General features: G+C 34.3%; 1 protein-coding gene across 3 annotated transcripts in view; it reads left to right on the top strand.

Moving 5' to 3' along the window:
• Positions 1-491, top strand: part of LOC109819678 (WD repeat-containing protein 48 homolog) — a 16,216-nt gene extending 15,725 nt beyond the window's left edge. For 2 of the 3 annotated variants that reach the window (XM_020385495.1, XM_020385492.1), the window contains exon 19: positions 77-491. The gene's annotated coding sequence lies outside the window, so the exon portion shown is untranslated. Of the gene's footprint in view, positions 1-49 lie in introns of all 3 variants that reach the window. The other variant, XM_020385493.1, reaches the window with a different exon arrangement.

The raw sequence follows: 9,426 nt of genomic DNA, 5'->3' as shown, positions 1-9,426 counted from the left end.
TATGTTTTTTTATCCTATTTGATGATGGTCTGGACTTTCCATGATTTAGTGATATTTTGGGCACTTGGCTCTGCAGAAGCATGGAGAAGCTTTTTCTAGACAAACAGTTCCAGAAGCCTTATGCGACGAGAAGGTGGAAGTAGCTCAATTCCAAAGGGCATCAGTTGCCAATGATAGTAGCAAGGACTCGGACAAACCAGTCGTATATGCGAAAAAAAAAATGATGCAATGGAAGCAATTCCTTTGAATAAATGTTGATAATATTTTTTTTATTTTTTCTATCGCGAGTGATTGTTCATTGTGTGAGCTTTCAGTAGATACACTTTCTTCCACTCTGCAGTACTCTGATACCAATCTATCGATCTACTCCTTGTACAGCGGTAGAGTTGTCTTCACATTGTATAAAATCCAGTACAGTTTGCTGAGGCAACGCCTGATCATATGCATGACCACAGTGAACGGTTGCAATGTGTTTAAGATTTTTACTGTTATTCTTGGGGTAGTGCATGCTTTTCAAAATAGCAAAGTAAGAGCATGAAATTGAAATGCAAGTGCAGTTTAGGTCAGCCAGACCTGCTTCTAGAATTACATTTCTAATAAAAACTTCGTGTTTCGCTATCTTACTTTAAAGAAAATACTAAACATGCACGTGTCATTTCTAATTTCATCTCATACCCGCCCATTTTGATACCTCGATTTTTAAAAAACAATCTGGTACTTATCATTATTCAACGATTTTTTATAGTAAGAAATCTAAATTTGTTATTTATTACTTGAAATTGGTTATTTAGAATATTTGTGTGGTTTTTAAATTCTACATCTTCATTTAAAATTTTAAAAGATGAGTTTTTTCATATGTCACCCTTAAAATGATTCAGATTTCGGCGGGTGACTTTATGATATTTGCAACATGTAACTCAAGTTTATAAAATATCTCCACAAGATATTAGTTAATAATAATTTTAGATAATAAGATATTAGTTAATAATATTTTTTTGTATGAAGTTAATAATATTTTTCTTATATAAAGATTAGCTTTTTCGTAAATATAAAGATATAAGGAGGTATTTCCGTATATTTAAAGATAAAATTTTTGGAATGGATATCTTCAAAAATTTTAGTTAATAAGATATTAGCTAATGATATTTTTGTAGTTAATTTTTATAGTTAATAAGATTTTTCGTAAAAAAATTAATAATACTTTCTTTATATAAATATAAGATTTTCTGTATATATATATAAATTTAATAAGATATTTTGGTAGTCAATTAATTAATAATAATTTCCTTATAAGATAAGTTTATTAATAATACTTTCCTTATATAAAGATATTATTTTCCTTATAAAGATAAAATTAATAAATACCAACTAATTAGTTATTAGTTATATTATACGTTTTCTCCTTCATTCTAAAATTCAAAAAATTCCAAAATAAAGTAACATGTAAATATGCTGTAATTTTGCAAAATAAATAGGAAAAATTTTAAAGATAATCTCTAATTATCATTGTTCAACAATTTTTTATAGTAAAAAATCAAATTTATTATTTAGTAGTTAAAATTGGTTATTTAGTATGTTTATGTGAGTTTCTAAATTATAAATCTTCATTTAGTCTGAATTTCCTCTCAAAGTTAACAGATTACTATTGTACTAATGCTATCAAAATATTTATACTACACTTATTTAATTGTATTAATTATATTTTTATATACTTTGTGAAAATAATAAATATAGCAGATGAGTAGAAAAAAAAAAGTTACAAATAGGAGATGATTAACTTGAGTTTTGATAACAAACTCGATTCAAAAGCTATAGTTTGAAAATAGAATAGATGGAGTAACTGAATATTAAACTGTTTAGTTCTAAAAATCAAGTAGCAAAAATTAAAAAGATTTAAATAAAAATATATAATAAAAATATTAAAAAAATAAAAAATAAAAAATAACTTTTTTGTATATAATAATATTCAGCTACTCGTCTATCCTATTTTCAAATTATAGCTTTTGAATTGAGTTCATAGTCAAAACTCAAGTTAATCAAAACTCAAGTACTTGTAAGTCTTAGAAATCAGGTAGCAATAATTGAAAAGATTTAAACTGAAAAATATAATTAAAAAATACATAAATATATAAAATATAAAATATAAAATATAAAATAATTTTTTCGGTGTGCCCAGTTTTATGTTTTATAATAAGCAAGCAATAATTGAAAAGATTTAAGACAAAAAATATAACTAAAATAATATAGAAGAAATATAATATATAATATAACCAATGAATACAATAATTGAAAATTGGACGGTTTGATCAGATAACAATAGTTTTAATGTAAATAAAATTTTAAAATTAACTAAAACCAAAAGAAAAGAATAATTAATGCGACGCATCCAGATTGGCTTAACTCAAATTTAAAAAATAGGTAAAAACAAAGTTAAAGAGAATGATACTTTTAATATGAGTTCACATTAAGAATCTTAATTTTAAAAATAATTAAACAAAATTACAGTATAATAATAAAATAAAATCACAAAAACTTACCTATGTAATTCACTATATCTCAGCTCACTGTCTCTTTGATCTCGAATTAGAGCCTATTTGTTCAGATAATCATAGTTGAACCAAATAGAACTTTAAAAATAAATTAGAGTATAATCAAAGCAGTTTCAAAGATATTACCTGGAATTCAAAAAATTATCTTTGATCTTGAATTTAAGCTTATTTATTTAGATAACCATAGTTTAAATCCGATATATAAAACTTTAAAAATAGTCAAAAATCAAAGAAAAATAAATAATCATGCAACCAAAACCGAATAATTTCCTGAATAAAAAGATTGTCATTTCCTGAATAAAAAGATCAAGTAGAGGTTAAATAAGATTCATCCATAGCCAAAAAAATCTTACCAAAAAAATAAAATTACCGAATGTTTCCCTTTCCCTTTTTTAGTTTGAATTCAAATTTTATTTTATTTTGGGAAACTGAATGGACTATCTATTGTTATCTCATACTATTGTTATTTATGTTATTATAATATTTTACATAATTATGAAAGGAAATCGGGATTAAAATAAATATTTTTATTATCAAATATGTAAAAGGAAATTGGAAAAAATTTCAAATAATAGCAAGAAATTAGGAAAGATTTATTGAGATTATTAAGTAACGGAGATTATGAAGATTGTTATGGAATATGATTCTCCATAGGTTTCATTGTTACAATTATTATTATTAGTATTTATGGCTGGTAATTTTGTGGGATTTTTTTTTTGATTGAAAAACAGAGGCTAAATGTTCATTAAAAATAAAAGTCCAAAAGATTATTAAATACAAAAGCTTAGACACAAGAAGTGTCTAACAGGTTGTAATTTAGAAAGTGGAATTTCTACTACTAGGGATGTATAACTTTCTTCTTTTCAAGATCCGTGAAGATGAAGAGAGGGCCTTGCCGTCATTCATCGTTGACACAGATTTTAGAAAATTATTAAGGAGTTGGATGGATGAGATTAAAGGTAGGTGGAAATTAAATTATAGAAAATGAATGCTGACGTGTCAATCTCTGGTAGGTTTTGAGGAGGGTGGTTTTGTCTTAAGGTATACATGTAGTAATAATAGATTGTGATGGATGTCACATAAACGAATACAAATCTTATGAAGACACTATGCATACGAGTTGGTTTTGAGCCATACAATTATACAGTTAAACATCTGCAAATTTTCCTCCCATCTTTCTTCTCGTCTTTGTTTTATCCAACTGTTAAGAAGCCAACTATCTTAATTAATTTCATCACATGCTTTCTGTGCCCAAATATTTAAAGTACTTCAGATTTTTATAGTAATTTTCTTATAATTTTAGATTAATCGCATTTCGGTATCTTGAGGTATGATGTAATTACATTGGTGTATCTACCGATCCTAAGATTGCTATTAGTAATTACAGTGGTGAGGTTGAAGCCCAAATGACAACCTACTAATTATATTTACACGGGTGACCTTGAAGCCCAAATGACTAGCTACTTCTGAGGTTACTCGTGATATTACAATTAACAATCTCAAGGTCATTTGTGTAGATACGCAGACTCTGAGATTGCTTATATAATTACATTAATATTCTATTATTTCCTGTGATGCTGCTTCAAAGTATTGTCTACCAACACAGGCGAATTTTGAAGTACCTTCTCAAGAGTAAACAAGTTTGTTTTCTCTAGCAATATGTGTAAACAAAGATTGTTCGTCCACTACAGCTCAAATCATCAATTTAAGTAGGTCATAAAGCATGAATATTTACCACGTTGATAGCACTAGTCAAAATAATGCAAGAAATAGTACATACCATAATTTTTGTTTAAGTTTATAATATAACATCAAATGTTCACAATGCCCTTCTGTCTGAATGTCATGATTTTTGTTTAGGTTTATAATATATAATATAATGTCAAATGTTCACAATGTCGTTCTACCTAAATGCCAATTTTTGCCAAAGTTTAAGCATAGAATATAGAATTTATGTAGTTTTGATTTAAAAAAACCCAACATAAACAGACATCATTTCACATCACAAGTAACTCAATATTGTTCATTGCAAATTAATAAAAAATGTTTTAACCCAATCAGATTTAACTAGTCACAATTTTAAACTTCGACGTAGAAATAAGGAGGGTAAAAAACAAAAAGAAAAAAAAAGAAAAAACTAAGTCCCCCTTAGGTTTAAAGTGTAGACATTACGACACAAGCCTTCAACATTGTACTTATTTCTTTTATCATGAGCAGAGCTATACTTTTGTGCATATTGTTCATGTATGGTTAATAGTTCTTGGATGAATATTTATACTGAAAGCTGTGTTGTATTTGTTCATATTGTTCATGTATCGTTAATGGATATTTGATGTATCCAGGTAATTTTCCGTTTTAATTTTGGTTTTCTTTGCGCAGATCCAGTAGAATTTATGGAAATTGACTAGAGACTCTTTAGTTCTCTCATAATTAGTATAGAAATCAAGTGAAGATAATATGAAGAAAGTATAGTGTTTGTTGGAAATTTGCGGTAAAAGACAATGAAAGAAAATTTGACTTGTATTCCCTCAAAATCAATTACAATTTGGATTCCGATTACAAAAGAGAGGAGAATGAATTTGATTCTCCCCTTTATTTAATTCTGGGTTCTTCACGGTGGCGATGGAGTGCCTCCCTCGAATGCTCGCGTCGAGTTTGCTCTCCGTTGACGATCCGAACGTCTTGATTCACTGGAACGATGTCTTCTCCTCACGATTTGACGCTGTGGAGAACTTGCGTGGCAAGTTTGAAAATAACTCTTAACGAGTTGATAACTCTGAACGAGTTTTGGAAGAACTTGCAGAGCAAGTTTTGAACTCTGATCGAGTTGATAACTCTGACGAGTTCTAGAAGAACTTGCAGAGCAAGTTTTGAACTCTGATCGGGTTGATAACTCTGAACGAGTTTTGGAAGAACTCTTGAAAAAGAGTTGATTTGAACCGAAAGTCGGTTATAAGCCAAGAGAATGCTCCTGTTGCCAAACTTGGAGATGATCTCTGTTGGAGAATGACCCGATCTCCAAGAAATTCCCCCTTTGCTGCCAAGTCTCAGATCCCAAAAAGCCCTTGACCGAATCTCCCTCTGTTGATGAGATAAAAAATTCGATCCTTTAACTCAATTGAGTTTTTGGTATTTATAGGGGATTAAGGGTGATAACTACCACCTTAATCCGCTCTTAAGTGGGACGAAAATCCCTCAAATCGTGGGGAAAAACAGTTCCTGGAACTGTTCATTACGTTCTTTGAACGAGTCAAACGCTGAAAAATAGCGTTTAGGGCCCGAACTCTGCGTTTTTAGACTAAAAAACGCAGGGTTGGGCCTATTCTGGTGGCTGAACGCACTGGCCGCGCAGCGTGATGAACTCTGAGACGCAGAGTTGGGACGTTTTAGGCTGAAAACGCACAATCCGTGCTGTAAACGCACAGTTGGGCCGTAAACGCACAGTTGGCCTGTTTCAGGCTAAAAACGCACAGTTGAGCACATAAACGCACAGTTGGCCTGAAAACGCACAGTTGACCTGTTTAAAGGCTGAAAACGCACAATTGTGCTGTTTTAGAGATTAACTCTGCGTTTTGATGTTGAAAACGCAGAGTTGAGCCTGTTAACGGCTGAAAACGCACAGTTGTGCTGTTTTAGAGATTAACTCTGCGTTTTGATGTTGAAAACGCAGAGTTGAGCCTGTTAACGGCTGAAAACGCACAGTTGTGCTATTTCAGCGATTAACTCTGCGTTTTGATGTTGAAAACGCAGAGTTGAGCCTGTTAACAGATATATGTGTTTTAATATGAAGAGACCGTCAATTTGTAGTCTCTTTTGCTAGAGCTTTGCACATATCGTCCTCTTGTAATCTTCGTCTTGGCTCCTTGAAAATATGAGAGTCGTCAGATTGTAACTCCCGATGTTGATTGTGAAGGCTGTTGAACTAGAGCTTTCATTAGTTGTTGGGAAGGTCGTCAGATTATAACCTTCTACGTGAAAGTCCTCAAATTGTAGCCTTCTGGAAGTCGTCAGATTGTAACTTCCATCATCGGTGTTTGATGGGGGATCAACTATCTATTGTGATTTTTAGATAGCCTACAGAACACCCTCCAAAGTTTTTGAAAGTTCGCGGTTGACTGGGACGAATTTTCGGAATACTTTGGATCTCAACTCTGATCTTGGAGCTGTTGATTCCTTGTCACAAAGGAGTTGTTCTCTGCACTCGCTTCGAATGCAACTTGGTTGAAGGGATTTTCCATGCAGGACATGTGTGAAGGTATGCGCCATAATCCTGCTTCTGGACTGTGGGGGTGGACCCTGTATTTTGAACTTGAGATGCGGGTTTCACCCTTGCATGTTGAATTTGGAACACAGGTGTGACCTCGGCGTTTGGTTTTTGCATCGCGGGTCAACTTTTTTACTTAAGACATGGAAGTGGCTTCCGTGCATTTTTGACTAAGTCTTTGAGACTTGTCTTTGGCGCATCTGTTTTAAGTCTTGACTCACATCTATTAAGCTGATGGGTCTGCATTTTGAACTTGAGATGCGGGTTTCACCGTTGCATGTTGAATTTGGAACACAGGTGTGACCTCGGCGTTTGGTTTTTTGCATCGCGGGTCAACATTTTGACTTAAGACATGGAAGTGGCTTCCGTGCATTTTTGACTAAGTCTTTGAGACTTGTCTTTGGCGCATCTGTTTTAAGTCTCGACTCACATCTATTAAGCTGATGGGCCTGCAAATGTGCGTAGGATTTTTGGCAAACCCTCAGCCATCAACGGATTTGATAAGCCTTTACCGATTACCGTTTGAGTCGGGCTAGCATGTGAATTATCTAGGTCCGTTCCACATGTAACGTTGTGCTAAGAGAATGAACTCTCTTAGTCTTGATGCTATGATTTTGAATACATAGACTTTGTCATTTTGACGGGAAAAGACTAACCGGCAACGCGTGTTAGGCGTAGACTTATCTCTATTTAGGGATCAAGATAAAGTCCCCCATGCGTGTGAGGCATGGATTTTGATGTCCTTTTCACGGTAAAAGACTAACCGGCAACGCGTGTTAGGCGTAGACTTATCTCTATTTAGGGATCAAGATAAAGTCCCCCATGCGTGTGAGGCATGGATTTTGATGTCCTTTTCACGGTAAAAGACTAACCGGCAACGTGTGTTAGACATTGACTTATCCCTACTTAGGATTCAGGATAAAATTCCCCATGCGTGTAAGGCATGGATTTTGGCGTTATTAATAACGACCTGCTACGATATTGAATACGTAGGCTTTGCTATTATTGCGGGAATAGGCTACCCGGCAGCATGTGTTAGATGCAGACTTATCTCTAATTAGGGATCGAGATAAAGTCCCCCATGCGTGAAGGCATGGATTTTTGGTGTCGTTTCTTCCTGTGTGGCTTGAAACACCGAAAGAAAGTTGGAAGTGCCAGAGGTATAATATTAACTTGGCATGAATTTTCACCTAAAATGAAATTTAAAAATTTTCTTTATTATCACTAGGATAAATCTAGAAAATCTTTAATCCGCTGGGGATTTGATAATGACAAACTTGTTATTCTTGTTGAGAAAGAATTAACAAGTTCATTGGGGGGATTGACTGTTAGAGGTGTTATGTTAACATAACAGTATTTTATGGACCTATCGCTCTATTGAAGAGAGTCAATAAGTTGATTTGGTCGTCAGATGTGTGGTGTTAACTTGACGAGTTTGTGGACCTATCGCTCCATTGAAGAGAGTCGATAAGCGGATTTTGTCAGAGGTGTAGTGTTAACGTGACAAGAAAGATATTGCTATGGAAGCAATTTTGAGAACTTATCACTCTATTGGAGAGAGTCGATAAATGGATTTTTGTCAGAGGTGTAGTGTTAACGTGATAGGATTTGTGTTGCGATTGAAGCAACTTTGGGGACTTATCATCCTATTGACGAGGATTGATAATTGGGTTTTGTCAGAGGTGTATTGTTAACGTGACAAATTGGGAGTGATGCAAATTGAATGCATACTCTGTGGGGATGATGATCGTCAGAAGTGTAATGTTAACTTGACGATGTGAAAGATTCGTTACTCTTAATCCAGTGGATTCCAAGTAATCAACCCCCAGTCTTGATTAAGACTTAGCAGGGGAATAAAAAGAGGTAGACAATGCTGATCCTGCCTACTTTGTTCTTCAGCTTTGATCCTGGCAATGATTTTTTGAGCCTGCTCGCCTTGAGAGATTAGTTGTCTCCAAGAACGGCATTCTGCAACTCCTATTCGGGCTAGGAGGTCGGTTTGCAAGTTGTGTCGACAGGTCTCCACTAATGTAGACTGTGTCATACCTGACGAACACCGGAGAGCCATGGTTCGGAACCTTTTGACGAAGGCTTTGACGGACTCCCTCTTTTGCTGCTTGGTGGTGAGAAGGGTATGAATGGAGACTTCTGTATCCTCTTCAAAGAATCTTGACAGGAAGAGTCTCTCTAGATCCGCCCACTTTTGGATACAGCCCGCAGGCAGTTTCCTGAACCATTCAAAGGCAATTCCCTTGAGGGTGCCAATGAACAATCGAGCCAGTATGGCATCGTTCGATATTATATTTCCAGTCTGTGACTTGAAATGATAAATATGTTGGTTCGGTGATCCCGTGCCGTCAAAAGTTTGTAGCGTCGGGACCTCGAACTTTGGAGGATAAGGGGCTGCATCCCATTCGGCAGGATAGGGTCTGATAACTCCCTCATCTTGGAGCTCGCTTCTGTTAGCAATGGCTTTAAGGCGGGCTTCCAATTCTTCCATTTTGGCAGACTGAAGATTCTGCTCGTTCTCAGTCTCTCTTCCTTCATCAGAGGAAGATTCCAGGCTGTGGGCTTCTTGGTCAGAAGCCGCATCATCAACCACTTTTCCCTTCC

This window comes from Asparagus officinalis, chromosome 8, assembly GCF_001876935.1.
Source record: "Asparagus officinalis chromosome 8, Aspof.V1, whole genome shotgun sequence".
Lineage (NCBI taxonomy): Eukaryota > Viridiplantae > Streptophyta > Magnoliopsida > Asparagales > Asparagaceae > Asparagus > Asparagus officinalis.
The sequence above is the reverse complement of the archived record's forward strand: the minus strand, read 5'-3'. Positions and strand labels throughout refer to the sequence as shown.